Source organism: Lathyrus oleraceus, chromosome 6 (genome assembly GCF_024323335.1).
Source record: "Lathyrus oleraceus cultivar Zhongwan6 chromosome 6, CAAS_Psat_ZW6_1.0, whole genome shotgun sequence".
NCBI classification, from domain to species: Eukaryota; Viridiplantae; Streptophyta; class Magnoliopsida; order Fabales; family Fabaceae; genus Lathyrus; species Lathyrus oleraceus.
In genome coordinates, this window is record NC_066584.1 from 474,311,190 (window position 1) to 474,329,154 (window position 17,965).

The 17,965-nt window shown below is 37.3% G+C and overlaps 1 long non-coding RNA gene across 1 annotated transcript; it reads left to right on the plus strand.

Annotated features, from left to right (window-relative positions):
- Positions 1-1,254: 1,254 nt before the first annotated feature.
- Positions 1,255-1,838, plus strand: LOC127095403 (uncharacterized). Its single transcript, XR_007792667.1, has 3 exons — positions 1,255-1,316; positions 1,406-1,501; positions 1,602-1,838. It is a non-coding gene; the product is annotated as an uncharacterized LOC127095403 (long non-coding RNA).
- The last annotated feature ends 16,127 nt before the right edge of the window (positions 1,839-17,965 follow it).

Consider the following 17,965-nt stretch of genomic DNA (forward strand, 5'->3'; position numbering starts at 1 on the left):
GACACCTTAAAGTATCGGTTGATGTTGTATTAGATAAGGATGCGTTGCTACCGATACCTGACATTGTTTCAGAGACAACATTCCTGCGAGATGCAATAGGATCATTTGTTGCATGGCCCTTGGATCTCATTTTCATTGATGATGAGGTATGTTGAATTCAAAAACCACTATGAATCTTTTAGTATTCAAATGTCAATTCTGAACCGTTAAGTTAATTTTTTTTACATGGTAATTTTAGACGCCTACAAAACCCGCATCTAAGTATAAAGGGATTTTGCGGCACAACGAGTCTGTTGCATCACAAAAAGAGGTATATTGAAAGTGTTAATTATATGATCCGAATCAAAAAATGCATGATTTTATAATTTACCTATGTTATATGATTTATAGGTATTTGCTCAAGGGTCACAACAACTGAGCCAGAAAATTGGTAGTCGACAGAAAAACAAAAGGGATCTTCCAGTGACTTCTTTGCCAAAAAAAGGTGCTTTTGTGCCTCGATACCAGATATCTCTTGAAACACTTGTTGACTCATCAGATATGGCAACAGCTGGTGCTATTCGCTTACTGGATATGGAGGAAGATATCTTTGGTTATTCATGCACTGAAACAATCGGAAAAGAAGATCTGGAACATATTTTTCGGCATCAAGAATTAGGCGTCGGTGTTATACACACATACATCCGGTAATCCGATCTATATATTATTTAATTACTTGAACAATTTATTTACACATTTCAATAAAAATAGTCTAATGTTTATTATGTTTTTATTGAAGGTTCTTGTATGACAATTTCATGCGCGGGAATGATCAATTGTCAAACAGATTCCGTTTCGTGTCTTCCTCCCTGGTCAACAAAGCATTAATTTGTAGGGAACCGGATTCATGTAGAGAGTACTTAGTCAAGAGATTCATGGCCAGCAGTACAAACAACTTGTATCTTTGGCCGTATAATTCAGGGTTAGATTTTAATTCTAAGTTTATTCTAATCTTTAATTGTTTCTTTTACGTAAAAAAATTCCATATAAACTTTTGTTTTAATTTATAGGTGTCACTGGTTGTTGCTTGCTATTGATCCTTTAAAAGAAGTGGTATATTTTCTGAATTCGATAGATGGTGAATGGACAAATTATCCGGATATGAAGCAATTAGTTGATACGTAAGTGAGACTGTTCTAAATATTCGTGTATATTTATGTGAGATTGTTCTAAATATATGTTTTTATTTTGTTAGATCAATAAAAGTGTTCCGATCTCAAAGACAAGCTCGAGTACCACGTACTAAATCCAGCAACATTACGTGGATAAAAGTGCAGGTACTTTAATTTTCACAATTTTGCTTATAATAGTGATGCTACTTGATAAGAAAAGATAACTATACATTCTTATTTATTTTTCTATGTAGTGTCCTCTACAGCGCAACGGTATCGATTGCGGATACTTTGTAATGAGGTTTATGAGGGAAATCATTAATATGAATCAAATAGAGATTCCAATCACGGTATGGATTTATAACTTAGGATTTGTTTTAATATTTATCGAATATTTCATATTATTTATTACTTTTAACTAAATCATGCATATTATGTTTTGTTATGTAGTACTTTGATGAATACAAGTGTGCTCATTACACGAGACTGCAGTTGGAACAAATCAAGGAGGAATTGTGTCAATATTTTATTGAGAAAAGATTAATTATATAATGGTTTCAAAATAACATGAATACTTTGATGAAGAATGGTTTCTGGTTGGCAAGTGTATAGTTCTTTATATTTTTAACAGATTAGTTATGACTCCAAATAGGCCGTATAACATATTAGTTTTGACTTGTGTATAGTTCTTTATAATTTTAGTGATATCTTTAATTTCATGGATAGATTAATGTGTTCATTCTTGTGTTGGTTTGCTTTAAAAAATTACAAATGCTTGAATTATGACTCCAAATGTGTTCAGTGCCTATCTATCCTTGTGTTGGTTTGCTTGAATTATGACTCCAAATGTGTTCATTCTTGTGTTGGTTTGCTTGTGTTGGTTTAAAAAATTACAAATGCTTGAATTATGACTCCAAATGCTTGAATTAGAGAGGCTTGATTTACAGGTTTATGGGATTATTCCCAAAAAATATTACAGGTTGAAATGGTAGGCTTAAACTGAAGGCAGCGTTTTGTTATTTTACTAGAGGAAAAGACAACGCTTTTTAGTAAAAAGCGCTGCTAAAGGTTGTCAATAGAGAGCGCTTTTTACTAAAAAGCGCTGCTAAAGGTTGTCAATAGAGAGCGCTTTTTAGTAAAAAGCGCTGCTATAGGTTGTCAATAGAGAGCGCTTTTTACTAAAAAGCGCTGCTATAGGTTGTCAATAGAGAGCGCTTTTTAGTAAAAAGCGCTGCTATAGGTGGTATATAGACAACCTTTAAGAGCGCTTTTTACTCAAAAGCGCTGCTAAAGGTTGTCAATAGAGAGCGCTTTTTAGTAAAAAGCGCTCTTAAAGGTTGTCTATATACCACCTTTAGCAGCGCTTTTTACTAAAAAGCGCTCTCTATTGACAACCTTTAGCAGCGCTTTTTAGTAAACAAAAAGCGCTGCTAAAACCTATAGCAGCGCCACCTACGGCAGCGCTTTTAAGCGCTTTTAAAGGCCAAAAAAAGCGCTCTCATAGGTCTTTTTTGGCGTAGTGTGTGATTGAACCTGAATGAAAAGGACTTTAAGAAAACAAAAAGAAGGCTTAGGTATGGTGGGGTAATGTGGATTGATTTGTATAAGAACGAAGCCTACGACCGCAATTGCGGGAAGTGTCACTACAATATCCTTAGTTCGATTCGTTAGTACCTATTGATACATTCCTTGAATGAACTCATAAGTCTTTTTTCCTTGAATTAACTCTAGTTGATACTGATTTTTCTTGCATAAACTATAAAGAGTTTTGCTTGAGGACAAGCAAAGGTTTAAGTGTGGGAGAATTTGATCACACTGAATTACATCGTGTTTTTGACTCGGATTTCACATGTTTATTAGGACTTTATTATCATTTTGTTTGTATTATGCTCTCTTTTCTCTTGTTTTCAGATATTTAGCACTTTCGGACTCTTTTGGAAGAAACGAAGCAAAATGACCTAAAATTAGGGTTTTTCGGCGAAATTACACACATGGCGTTGCACATGGGTATAGGAGAAGCCATGAGTCATCAACCCTCAACTAGGAGGTAACCGCAATGTTCCCATGATCCACCCCATTTACACACATGGCGGGCGCCATGAAGGGATGGCGGGCGCCACCTTTGGAAATCACGTTCCCACTAAGGAGAAGTTGGAGGGCACCATGGTCTTCGCAAGCTGCTGAAATCCTCTATAAATAGTTTGTTCCATTTCATTTTCAAATCATCCAACTTAGTTTTACAACACTAAGCATATATTTATCATTTGTAATAGCGGTAATCCGTCACATCGGGGGGTTATCGCACCTTAGTGAGATTGAGTTGGGTCACTTCGAGTTGCTGTCGTCTTTAGCTTCAGGAGTCGGAGGTTTATTTTTGTACCAGATTTAAAGCCCTCCATTTGGAGCAGGTTCTTATTTATCTTTTATTTTATTTATTTCCCGCATCGCTTTTATTTTATTTATTTCCCGCATTGCTTTTATTTTATTTATTTCCCTAATCGCTTTTATTTTATTTATTTTCCGCACTCGCTTTACTTTATTTATTTTCCGCACTCACTTTACTTTATTTATTTTCCGCACTCGCTTTACTTTATTTATTTTCCGCACTCGCTTTACTTTATTTATTTTCCGCACTTGCTTTACTTTATTTATTTTACGCACTTTACTCGCTCTTTACGCCTCACATTCTAAAATAAACTTTTCATCATGATCAATATCGTTGTGTTTGTTTGTGTTACCATGTCTAGCTAAATCTTTTAAAGGTTAGAATGTAAGGATCGCGGTTAAAGTAATGTTTCACATATTGAATCTGTAGAAATACTTTAAAGGTTGTTTTGATTTTTAACTTGAGTTTTCTAAGACAAACTTGGTTAGTTTTAATTATTCGAGGAGTGCGAAAGCACCCTGGCTTAGTAACTAGGAATTTTTATCACTTTAAGGAAAAACTATTTTTGAAACTGTTTTCGGACGCGTTCATGGGTTTAAAATCAGGAAACTCCTTGGGTAAACTTTCCAAATCAAAATCACTTTTCAACTAAGTTTACGAGTCTCATTTCTTAAAAATAAGTTTACTACTTTAGCATTCTGCGCACCTTTTATAAGTGACAATAAGAGGCCTTAATTTAAGGGTAAACTCGGTTCTGAATACGCGAAAGCGACAATTCCTGTTAAATGGATTCTTTTCAAGAGTAGAAAATATTGCCTCATAAGTAGTTCTATTTAGACAATTGAAACATCACTTAACTGACGTGAGATACATTCAACCTGTCTTTACCTGCATTTATTAATTACCGTTGTTTTGCAAACCCAATATCTCTTTTATACCATCTTAGATAAACACTATAATGATAGTAATCGATATATTGACGATTGGTCTCTGTGGGATCGATATTCTTTTATATTACTTTGACGTTATTCGTGCACTTGCGAATCTACACGATCAGAAGTCCATGAAGGTTCCTTTGGTACTCATTCCAATGGACATGCTATGGCTATGAAGATATTGAAAGCAGGTTACTATTGGCTAACAATGAAATCTGAATGTTGCAAATTTGTGAAGAAATGCCACAAGTGTCAAATTTATGCAGATAAGATTCATGTTCCTCTGACACTGTTGAACGTCATTTCCTCCCCGTGGCCCTTCTCCATGTGGGGAATTGACATGATTTGCATGATTGAGCCCAAAGCTTCAAACGGACATCGTTTTATTTTGGTGGCTATTGACTACTTCACAAAATGGGTTGAAGTGGCATCGTATGTAAATGTAACCAAGCAAGTTGTTGTGAGGTTTATAAAGAATCAGATTATATGTCATTATGGTGTGCCAAGTAAGATCATTACTGATAATGGATCGAACTTGAATAACAATATGGTGGAAGTTATTTGCAAAGACTTCAAGATTGCACACCATAATTCTTCTCCCTATAGACCCAAGATGAATGGGGTTGTTGAACCTGCAAACAAGAACATCAAGAAGATCTTTTAGAAGATGGTTGTGACGTATAAGGATTGGCATGAGATGCTCCCATTTGCTTTACACGGGTATCGTACATCGTCTGCACTTCGATAAGGGCAACCCCTTTCTCACTTGTTTATGGTATGGAAGTTGTGCTCCCCATAGAGGTTGAGATCCCATCATTGCGTGTGCTCATGGAAGCCAAGTTGACTAAGGCTGAATCGTGTCAAACCAGGTATGATCAGCTGAATTTAATTGAAGAGAAGAGGTTGACTGCCATGTGTCATGGTCAGTTATACCGGCAAAGGATGAAGAAAGCTTTTGATAAGAAGGTCAGGCCTCGTGTGTTCAGAGAAGGTGACCTTGTGCTCAAGAAGATTTTATCTTTCAAACCAGATTCTAGGGGAAAATGAACTCCTAATTATGAAGGCCCATATGTTGTTAAGAGAACCTTTTCAAGCGGTGCTTTGATTCTTACAACTGTGAACGCATATATAGCCAAGAAATACTTCGCCTAAAAAATAAAAGAACAGCTCGCTAAGTTGAACACCCGAGAGGGCGGCTTAGGAAAAAATGAGCGTCTCGGTGGATTGAAAACCCGAAAGGACGGTCCAGGCAAAATTTAGAGACATAAGACAGAAAGAATTATCCCGATAAATTGAGTACCCCACCTTGGGGAAATTTATGCAAAAATTAGGGATTATGGCAAGCAACTGCATCCTGCTGATCTTTAGTTCTGAAGACTTTCTTGAGCACATCGTCGGATTCTGATCCCCAGTGGCAGCCAAGAGCATAGTGGATATCAAGAGATGGTAGAAGGATTAGTGATCTTTGTATTCAATGTAGCACCTTTCCATGTAAATTACCATTTTTAATTTTTATAAAGATCTATGGAGTCCTGTCATTTACAAACTACCATTCTATTTAAATAAAGTTGTGCTTTTATCCAATTGTTTCTACTCTTATTTAATTCAGCCAAATAGTTTTACATTTTATTATGATCATTTTGAAAATTAAAATTTTAATCAAAAAGCATATTTTCTTAAACATATAAAAGCATTAATTCTAAGCAATCGATTTCATTAAAAAGGAATATCAACAATGGTCTGAAAGCAGTAAGCCCTAAGTGTGAAGCATTATTGGTTCTCCCCAAGCAGTAGGAGTGATTCCTCTTTCATCCCCGGCAGTACGTTTAGCACCTGGTGTTTGTTGATTTCCCCAGCTAAGTGAGGGCATTTCGTTGCAGGAGTTTGCATCAGTTTCGGTAAAACTTTGGTTTTCCCGCAAGTCACCATCAAATTCGCTCCCAGTCAGAGTTTTCTCTCGGTTTCTGAGCAGCTATTTGTGTTTATCCCCTGCAGGGTTGTCTCCCATTTGATATGGTGTTGACTTAAAATTCCCTGCCAAGTTAGTAGTAGTTTCCTCAGCATATATCCTATCTTCTTCCCCAGCTAGGGTCGAGCCTTTGGGATGTTGATCTCTCTTTTCTCCAGCAGTTGTTTCCCTCTTTTGTGGATTGGCCGAGAATTGTATCGAAGATTCAAATTTGCGACATTTTTGTATCCCTTGCGATTGTTTTGTTAGCATAATCATCATATGTACATATACATATACATATACATATATATATATATATATATATATATATATACACACACACACATATACACTCATATAACCTCATTATTGCATCATTGCACCTGTTGATTCATTTTTAAGATTCTTATCCCCTGCTATGGTGACACTTTATCCCCATTCAGGGTCGGCGCGTTTGTCCTCCTTCAATTATAGAGTGTCATCCCCCCTTAAGAAAAAAGACTTTAACCTTTCTCCTTTCCCCACTGAGTTATTTCCTCGTGGATGATTATTATTTCAGCTTCCTCCCCAGTTGATTATCTGGATGGAACCACTCCCCTTGAGTTACATCCTCATTGGGTTGAGTCTTGATTGACCGTTTCTTTCTAGATCTTACCTAGATAGATATTTTTGGTCCCCTAAGAGTCTATTACCCAATAACTGGTAGTAGTATTCTTAGTTTGCAGTTTGTTACTTCTTGCCCAATACCTGGAAAAAGCAACCCCTTATTTTCTCCCCAACGGATTCATTTTCACGTTTCCCCAGGAAGTATATCCTAGAAATGTTCATCCTAACCGATGACAGATATTTTCTTCCCCTACTTTGAGTTTATCCTTGATATGTTCATCCTAACCGATGACGGATATTCTCATCTTTGGTATTCTACCCGGTAAAAAGGTAGTTGTAATCCCTATTTGTTTCTCAGAGAGTTAATCCTTTATATGTTCATCTTAACCGATGATGGGTTTCCTTCTCTTTGCGGTCTTCTGCCCAAAAACCGGTAGTTGTAAATCCTGCTTTTTCTCCCCTTGCAGAGTTTATCCTTGATATGTTCATCCTAACCGGTGATGAATATTCTCTTTTTTTGGTATTCTATCCAGTAACTAATAGATGTAATCCTTATTCTCCCCCTCGGAGTCTATCCTTGATATGTTCATCCTAACCGGTGATGGATATTCTCTTTGATGGTATTTTATCTAGCATTCGATAGATGTAATTCCTACTCTTGATGTTCAAGTGGTTTATCCTTGATATGTTCATCCTAACCGATAACGAGTATCCTCTTTGACATCCTCAGGAAAGTCTATCCTTGATGTGTTCATCTTAACCGGTGACAGATTTTCTTTCCTTTGAGTCTATCTTTGATATGTTCACTTTAACCAGTGACGGATATTCTCTCATTTTTGGTCTTTTGCCCAGTAACTGGTAGTTGTAAATCCTACTTTCAGCTTTTCCCCAGCAAGGCTATTCCTACCCAGTAACCGGTAATGAATACACCTCATGGCGGCCCTCAGTGAGTCATCCTTGATATGTTTACTCTAACCGGTAACGAATGTCCTCCCTATCAGATTTTTATTATCTCCGTACCCAGTAACTGGTAGTGGATAATGAAGGAGTATTGCGGTCCAAAACGCAGCGGAAATTAAAATTTCTCCTTTAGAGATCCTTACGAATGGTCATGATCAGTGATAGAATATTTACCTCTTGTGATGATCGAAACCTTTGGTGCAGATCTCTTGTGACAATCAAACCTTTGATGCAGATCCACGGAGCGATCACGAACATTGAACGATGACAACGTCTCTACTCAGTCCACACGAACGGGTTCCTTCAATCTCAGTGCTAGCTGGTACGAATGAAGGCTTTGAGTGAGAGAGAGAGAGAGAGTGAAAACGAAAAGAATGCAACCGCAACTTTTTGCTTCTGCACAAGGGTTCTATTTATAGAACCACTTGTGTGGGCTTCAAGCTAAAAGCCCACTTAAGTGTATTTTGGCCCATATCTTATAATATACCCAAAATCACTTAAGCTCATGGTACCTTACCATATTTCGTATTCTACTCAAGTACACCGTACCTTACGATGTTCTATAACTCACTTAAGGGAACCGGACCTTACGGTATTCCTTAGTTACTCTATCTCTCATCAATCCGTCCTTTGTGTGTGACCCTGTAGGTTTTCGTGACGTTGGCAATTATACTAAATCACACATTTAATATAATAAACAGTGAGCGGTATCTAGCAACACATCACTGCTACCCAAGACACGAAAATGTCATGTGATCTGACAAAACCTTTCTGTGATAATACTTATGTGTATAATTACCCTTTTGCCCTTATGTCTATATTGAACACAAGGCATAGACCGTGTCATCCTTGTCCAGTTCAATATTGGGCCCATAGACATTTATCCTGTTATGCAGGATGGGCAAATTCCATCTAGGTCACTCATGTCCCTCAGCATGCTTCGTGGAGTACCCATCAACTGTCTTTATGGTTATCCAGTTACGGACAACGTTGTATCAGCAATAAAGCACTCGACTCTACATCTAGGGTCCATAGTGGTTTCAGGTCGAAGAGTGGAATACACTATTATCACCATGAGAATAACTTATGACACCTTGCATAACTTTCTATACAGTATTCTCATAGCGGGTCAATCCGGTATAAATATTACTCCTAATATTCATACCTATGTTTAAGACTTGATAACTCTTTATCCATGATCCATGAGATGTGATCATCAGTCTACAAACATAATAGTCTTAATGCTTTAATGTTATCCCACTTCACACTAAAGCTCGACTACGGATACTTTAAGAATAGTGTCCTTATGTTTAATGTGTTCTCATGATTAAGTCACACCTAATACATTAAACGGACTATCTATTCCAGGGACTTTATTAATCAACCATAATAAAGAGAATGCCTTTTATTATTCGATACAAGTACCAAAATGTATTGGCCTCTAGGGCTTACACCAACAGATAATACATATATGCTCCTCCTGTGTTGAAGATATTTTCTTCCCCAGTTGAGTTGAGTGCGCATTTCCTTAGTGGAATCGCTTTTCCTGCATGGTTCGAGTATTTCAGCTTTATTCTGATCTATCTGTTTCCCTTGCAGATGTTATTTCCCCCCGGCTGAGTCTTTCCATTTTCATGGAACCCCTCGTGCCCACCCAGCAGTTTTTAATTCATAGCCTGGCCTACACATAACCTTTTATTCCCCCAGAGTCTTTGTTCCCCAGTGAGTTTTCCTTACGGAATGCATTACGCTCTCGCGGACTTTCAGGCTCTTTGAATTCTTTTCCTTTGTGGCAATATTTCCCCACAGAAAGTTTAGCTTTTAGCATTCATATCATATGCATCATGAGGTCTCTTAGGGACCAAAATTTGTTTCTATATTATTTAAGTCCATTCTACTGAGTCGATACGAAGATTTTAACCTTCATCTCCTCAATTAGAACGTCCTTAAATAGGGGCAGCTGTAAGACCCCAATTTTGACCCTAAGATCCCTCATGCTGCCTCATCATATGCATTAGCATTGGGAGCATACCTTGGCATCCTCCTTACCCCTTCATTCATTGAGTTTGTATTGGGAGAGATCACCAAGCACTATGAGATTGTATCATACTTGTATTTTATCATCTTTACTAACCAAAAATACCAAAAAAATATGTCTTTGCATTTTTCTAACTCTTTTGTAGGTAGGGCACTTGATCACCTTTGATCTATCAAGCACACATCTAGGGTTCAAGACCCTCGTTGCTAAGAGCTCAACCAAGAAATGATCCATAATGTCTCTAGGCATCATATATAAGTCCCCGTGATCTTTTCATGTTATTTTGATCAAGAATTCTTTAAGAGTTTGGAATTGGTTTGCCTTGGAAACCCTAGTTCATCTGGGTATCTTAAGTAACTTCTTCAACAAGCTTCTTCACCAATTGGTCAAATATTTCAAGGGACACTTAAAATTTCATCATCTTATGCATATATGATCTCCCATGAGTCCCAAAAGTCAAGAGAATTGCAAGCTAGCAAGTAGAGGAATTCATCTGATCAAAACTAGGGTCCCCTAGACCCTATCTCCTACAATTTTCAACATATGAAACTGATTCCAAGAGAAATGTTACTCTAAATTACATTCCAAACAACTTTCATGTTGAGGTCTAGAGCTAATTTTACTTTTAAAGTCATTTTTTATGTTGAAAGATTATAGGTCATTTTGTCTAAACCCTAATTTGGAGGTCAACTTCCCAGGGCCATAACTTGCTCAATTTTTATGATATGAAAGATTTCCAAGTTGCAAAATCAAATTAAAGGTGTATAATTCAACTTTGGTGTTTGGAGGAAGATCTAATTCAACTTTTATGAGCATGTGATATGAGGATACGTTATAGGTCATTTTGGAGCAATACCATTGAACAAGTGATTTTCCTCAACTTCAAAAGTGCATAACTCATTCATCCCAAATCCAAATGAGGTCAAATTTGTGACCATTTTGAAGGTTTTTGAAATAGATACAACTTTGATGAAGACACATTTCTCATTTGAAGCTCACATAAAAAGTTAGCTAAGGTGGAATAAGTGAACATATGGCTTAACACTTAGAAACTTTTTTGACATGTTAAAATTTCCAAACTTCCACCTCAAAATTCATCATGATACAAGCTTCAAATGAAAAAGTGTTAAACATAAGAGTTATTCCTCTTGATCTAACCTTTCCAAAGAGTCCAATTGCATTCATTTTGGACAAGGTTTGAGTGGTCTGCGCATGGCTTGAACATGGAATCATCATTTGGCAAGGATCAACTTCAAACAGCTACACACTTTTGCCTAGCATTCCAATCCACTTTCAGACTCAATTACATGTGATTATGGACTTAATTGAGTAGCTTCATAGGCATGTACACGCCCATGCAAGCATGCATCACTCAATTGCCAAATTTGGAAACAACTTTAAAGGTGCAAATATCACTTGCTTCAGCTATAAATAAGAGCCCCTTGCATCAGAATTAGGGACCCCTTGCGCGCCAGCTTTGATCCAAGACCTCTAACCCTCACATTTGAAAGGAAAACCTAAGAATTTTCTTTTGAAAATTGAGTTTGAATCTCACTGTTTGGAGATTCAAAACTCCAGGGATCCAAAGCTTTGTTTCAATCCTAAGCCACTTCTACAAGCTTCTTGAGTAAGATCAAACAAGAATCAAAGCAAGAGAGATCAAGTTTTGCACAATATTGAAGGTATTTTCCAGATTTTTTCTTTTCTTCAATTCTCTCTCAATTCTCATCAATTCTCTTGGATCCTTGGTTGTCTGAAGTCCTACCAATGTAGGCAAGAAGATTGAGTTGCTTTGAGGCTAAATCGAAGCAACTCAGTTCATGTACCTCAAATTTCAACTCCATGTATCTCTCAATATACTTGGAGTTAGGATGAATTGAGGTCAGATTCGTGATCAGTGCCAGTTTTACTTTAAAATCATGTCCTTATTTTCCATTTTTGTGATGGTGATGAGAGAACCAGTCCGGCCAAGGTCGCATGAGAAGACGACCGGTGCTTTGCTCTGGTGATGAGCTGGATAGGTTCTGAGCCATAGGATCAAGTTATTTTGTTTTAATCACGAGCGTTCCTTTTGAATACCATTGGTGTGGCGCGTTGACTCAAGTGTATGATGGAAGGCGTGTTTTAGTCCACTTGATCAGCCACCTGAATTAATGAGGGAGATCAAGTGGTCCACGTTTTTTCTGATTAATTGATTTTCATTTGATTTGTTTTATTTTCATTAATTCATATTAAATTTAATATTGATCCAAAAAATATGAGAGTTTCACCAAAAAAAAAAAAAAATCCTCTTTCATTTTCTGAATTAAAATTATTTTTTGGATCATTATTAAAATTTTTCATGATTTAATTGATTTTGTGAATATTTTTAAGTGTTTAAAAATACTTTTAAGTTTCCAAAAATTATGAAAAAAATTCTCCAAGGTCCTTTGACCTTGTTTGACCTATGATAAATCTCATGGCCATTTCTTTGGTGTTTTGATGAGGTTTTAGGAAATTGACCAACCATAATTTAATTTAATGCATATTTTTATTATTTTTAATTGTTTAAATACCAAATAAATTGTGTAGAGCCATTTTAATTGACTTTGTGAGTTTGACTTGTGTTGTTGGGCCTTGGTCAAGTTTGATTTAACTTTGCTAGGTTAAGATCATTGAATTTAGGGGATTGATGGAATGTACAAAATGAATGGATGATTTTAATTTGGTAAAAGTCCTCCTTTGACTAATTTGTATTTTGATCCATCCCCCCCCCCCCCTCTTCATCTCATTCCCATTCTTTATGCATTCATCTCATTTGGCCTATGATATCTCAAAGTCCTAATGCTAGTTGATTAAAAAATTGACATGAGTATGGATGAGATTAGGCCATACCTTTTGCATATTCTTTTTGTGTCTGGTATGTTTCATGAGCATAGTCCATTATACTATGTCTCTAACATGCATTAACACCAAAATTCTATTGCCCTACCTCAAATAGTTGTGACTTCTAAATAAGTCCAATTACGATTGCTTAACATAGCGCTAAATTTGTGACATAAAAGGCATAAGCATTCTAGTTAGTGAGATTGTAAGTATCCCCTCTTTCATGGTATTGTGTGGAAACTTGGCCTTCTTTCCTTCCTTTGGAAGATATTTTGGCTCAAGGATTCATGCTTGTGATAAGTGGGTTGAGTGTTCTCCAAAGAATGTCTTAAGATGAAAAGCAAAAGCAAAAGCAAAACAATACTAATTTCTAACCTATTAACTACTAACTTTTAATTTCAAGCCTTTAATTTAATGCAATTTACTTTTAGCACTCTATTTCATTTGCCATTGTTCATATCATTCTAATTATTTATGTTAGTGCAATTTTCACTTTGTCCACTTAGACCATATTGTGTGGTATATTTTGTTTGTGTATACTTTGCTTGTTTGTGTGGTCTTTGACCATTAATGTACATAATAACAACAAAAACCCTAAAAGACTTTTATGTGGACTGTTGGCTTGATCTTGGACAAATGGACTTAGAATCTAGGCAACCTTCCTAAGCTAAAGGACTTGGCCAATGCCAACTTGCTGAGAAACCAAGTGCTTGAAATTTGAAATTCATCTGATACATCTTTGAAGACATCTCTAAGTTCATCTGCAACATGATCATTGTGAAGTTGTTATTATGAACCTGTGACTTGTGGAATTCATCTATTACATGGGTTATTTTGAAAAAGATCATGGAATGGATAAGCTTGGATGTGGCCATCTTTATTTGATGCCTTGCTCTTCAAGATAATATAATTGTGCATTTGTGTGTTGCTTGATTCTAAAAGTCCAAGGAAATTCTGGGTTTCTATTGACATTCTTGTTTATTGGATTGCTACCCATTTGGTCAGATCTTTTCAACTCTAAACTTTTAATTTTGTACATAGGATAGTCTCTTCATCTTCTCCCCATTTCTTTAATTTCAAAATCTCTCCCTCCATTTTTCAAAATCTTCTTTGTGTGAACTACTTTTGTTCTAAACTTAGACTACTTTTGCAAAAAGATAGAAACTTTGGCCTTATGCCATTGCATTTTCAAACTTATTTTCTTAAATCAAACTTGTAAATAAACTTAACTATACTTGACTTAAACTTTCAAAAAATCCGAAAAGAACTAACTCATTCAAACCATTTTTAGGCCTTTGTGCCTTTCAAACTTAATTTTTGTTAAAAACAATGCATCCATTTTGATATTTGTATCACGAACTACGAGGTTTTGATCCCTCATTTCTATGTTGGTACGTAGGCACAAGACCGAAGGTCTTGTCAAACACAAAAACATAATTAATGAATTCTTTTCTCGTCCCCCCATTCTATTTGTTTGTAAAAATCACTTTATACCAAGTACATATGCACACAAAAAGGGCTCCCTAGGAGTACCTAGGACACTTTGGGTGCTAACACCTTCCATTTGTGTAACCAACCCCCTTACCTGTAATCTCTGACATTTTATTAGTTTTTATTTGAAAACTTCTTACTTTTTGGGTTTTGTTCGTACTTTTTCCCTTTTCCCTTGGAAACAATAAAAGTACGGTGGCGACTCTTGTTATTTGATCTCTAGCTTGTCAATAGCTTGATGATCATGAATTTCCCGCTACAGAAATTAAGTGGCGACTCTGCTGAGGAGTAGTCTCCAGTGGGTTTAGCCTACTTTTTGTGTGTATATATTTGTATATATGTGATGTTTGTATATGTATGTGTGATAGAATCTTCTTGTTATGCTTGGTGATCTCTGAGTGGTGAGATAAGTTCTAACCCGAACTTGAGTGAAATTAAGATAGGAGGATGGTATAGTCATGTTCGACTTGTATGGAGTAGTCCTTAACAAGTTGGCTAGAGATCCATCTGCTCAGTGGAGACTCCTTTGGATTTGGAAATGTCAAACAAGTATTTGTGGTTAGGCATTACTATTTCTAATTGGGCCCGAGAAGTTGAGGATATTAGAACATTTAACCCATCTTGGCCTATTTAGGATGTAGTGTGGAAACTGTTCAGGTGTAGACTTGATAATAGTTGTTACGTGATACTACACTCAGACGAGTTTCTCTTGAGAATATTATGGGTCGATGAGTCAGTCATCTTAACCTGTAATATCCGATAGATGGAATTAAGACTCTGGGAACTTTTTAGAACATGATCTACAGGTTTTTATCCTTAGTTCACTCCTTTGGTATGGTTCATACCCGATCTCCACGCTCGTGACTTGCAACAAACCCTTGATTCTTTGTTAATCCAATCAAGTCTTGTCAATATCAATGGAACTTGGGTGTTGATAAGGTGTAAACCATAATCCACCAAAATGGATGATTGATCTTGACAATGACTTGATTCATCCCTTGACCTTTGTTTGACTTATGTGTGATCCCGTATTTGTGATTGTTGCATTCATGCATTCATGCACATCATAACATTCATCACACGAAAATTTCAAGGAACTAAGGTATCATTTGCAAATATTTTCAGACCATGGATTATGGACGAAGGAACACTAAGAAGTACAGTTTCAAATGTCCCGACTTGAAAGAGTTAAGGAAGCTAGCATCTTTTGTATTAGATCCCTTAGACTTCAAACAACGTCATGGGAAGCTTATGTCCATCTTGTTTGCTGATGTGGTTGAAGGACTCTTGAGTGTGTTGGTGCAGTTCTATGATCCTCTCTACCATTGTTTCACTTTCCCAGATTTTCAGCTTGTGCCTACCTTGGAGGAGTATTCTCATCTTTTGGGGATACCTATTTCTAGTAGAGTGCCTTTTAGTGGATTGGAGGAGATTCCCCGATCTAGTATTATAGTTGAAGATCTTCACTTGAAGAAGTCTGAGATAGAGGCTCATTGGGTGAAGAAAGGAGGGTTATTTGGGTTGCCATCTGTTTTCCTCATCAAAGAAGCTACTACTTTTGCTCAAGCTGGTAGTGTGGATGCTTTTGAAGTTATCTTTGTGTTGCTCATCTATGGATTAGCTTTGTTCCCTAACATTGACGGTTTTGTTGATGTTAACGCCATTAGACTTTTCTTGATTGGGAATCCTGTGCCTACTTTGGTGGTGGAACGATTTTCTGTTGTATTCCTCTTCTGTACAAGTGGTTTATTTCGCACTTGCCTCAGACGCCTGCTTTTGTGGAGAACAAACAATGTCTAAGGTGGTCTCAGAGACTTATGTCTTTCACTAATGATGATATAGTTTGGTATGATCCATCTTTAAGCAGTTTGGAGATTATTGATAGTTGTGGTGAATTCTCTAATGTGCCTCTCATTGGTACACAAGGAGGAATTAACTACAACCCTGCTTTGGCTCGTCGTCAAATTGGGTTCCCCTTGAGAGACAAGCCTAATAACACTTTGTTAGAAGGTCTTTTCTATCAAGAGGGTAAAGATACCCAACATTTGAAGCAAAAGATTGTGCATGCTTGGTATAATGTGCATAGGAAAGGAAGATCCGAGCTTGGTCTGCGCAATTGTGAAGCTTTGGAAGCTTATACTCTTTGGGTGAAGAAGAGAGCTATGGAGTTGAAGATGCCTTATTCTTGCGAAAGACATATGCCTATGGTTGTGGTTGAGCCATTAACTCTCCCTAACCAAGATGTAGAGGAGTTGGAAGACGCGCTCGCCAAGATGAAGCAGTAGAAGGATAGGTGGGAAGAGCATTTTCGTGCTTTGAGCAAGAAGCATGAAGAGTTGCAGTTGGAGTCTAAGGACAAAGACACACTTATTGAGCTACTTGAAGACTGAGTGACGAAGAGATAGAGAGAGCTAGAGGTTTCATCTTCTAGTATGCCTCAGCTTTCCGCTTCTTGGAAGAAGATTGTTGATCAGCTTGTCCTCGAGAAGACTCAGATGAAGGCTTCTTTTGAGACCGAGATCCGTCGCATTCAAAGGAAGTACGCGTCTTCAGCCAGATCTTCTGACATTGTTGTTAGGGATCCTTAGGATGACTAGGCTCCTTTTCTCTTGTATCTTTTTGTTTTGGTTTCTGAAATTGTACTTAGTGTAATCCTTCCAATTTATATAAATGAAAAGAGATTTTTGGTCATATCTAATTGTTGCAATTGCCATTTAAATATATATTTGCAAATGATACAGTAAGTTCCTTGAAAAATAAAAACAAACAAGCATTGCATCTCATGCATCATTTGCATAAGCAGGTTTTCGCCAGATGTCTGATTGATGTTTCTTCTGTGCTTTAGCCAAGCTGACTCACCGGTACAATACCCGAGTCAATCATCAGAAAATCATGGAACATTTGGAGCAAGAGAACAGACAGCTGAAGGACGAGATCGCCCGCCTGAGTGCCATGATGGAGTCAGTTCTTGCTTCTCATAATCAAGCTTCTCCAACACCTGCAATTCCTCCTGCGAGGACTGTTACTTCAGAGGTGACTACCACTACCATGTCTGCTGCTACCGCTCATTTCGTGCCGAATATGGCTACCGGATTCCTGTGGGGAATCCCAACTTTGTGCCAGAAGGCTTTGCGCCTACCTTTGCTTCCATGCCGGCATCTAGCTCGGTCATGTCCGTGCCACCTCCCGTTGTGCACACTTTGCCTCGCGTAGAGGATACCATCTATCATTCTGAGCCGTCTGAGGGTCTGGATGTTTATGAGAAGATGGACGAGATGAAAGATCAGTTTCTTGAGCTGCGCAAGTGTAGCAACCTGAAAATACAGTGCGCGAAAAAACAACCGGCGAAAGAAAATGACAGAAGAGTCGCCACCGTGCGTTATTCGTCCCAAAGGAGGGAAAGGAAACGCTCGAAGTAAACCTGAAAAAGGAAAGGACAAGACGGGGTCTCGCAACCAAATCTTGGGTTCGGGAGTCGGTTATGCGAAGGGAAGGTATTAGCACCCCTACGCATCCGTAGTACTCTACGGGATCCACTTTTGTAGTTCTTGTCTAAAGGGTGTGAGTTTATCTTGTGCTGTT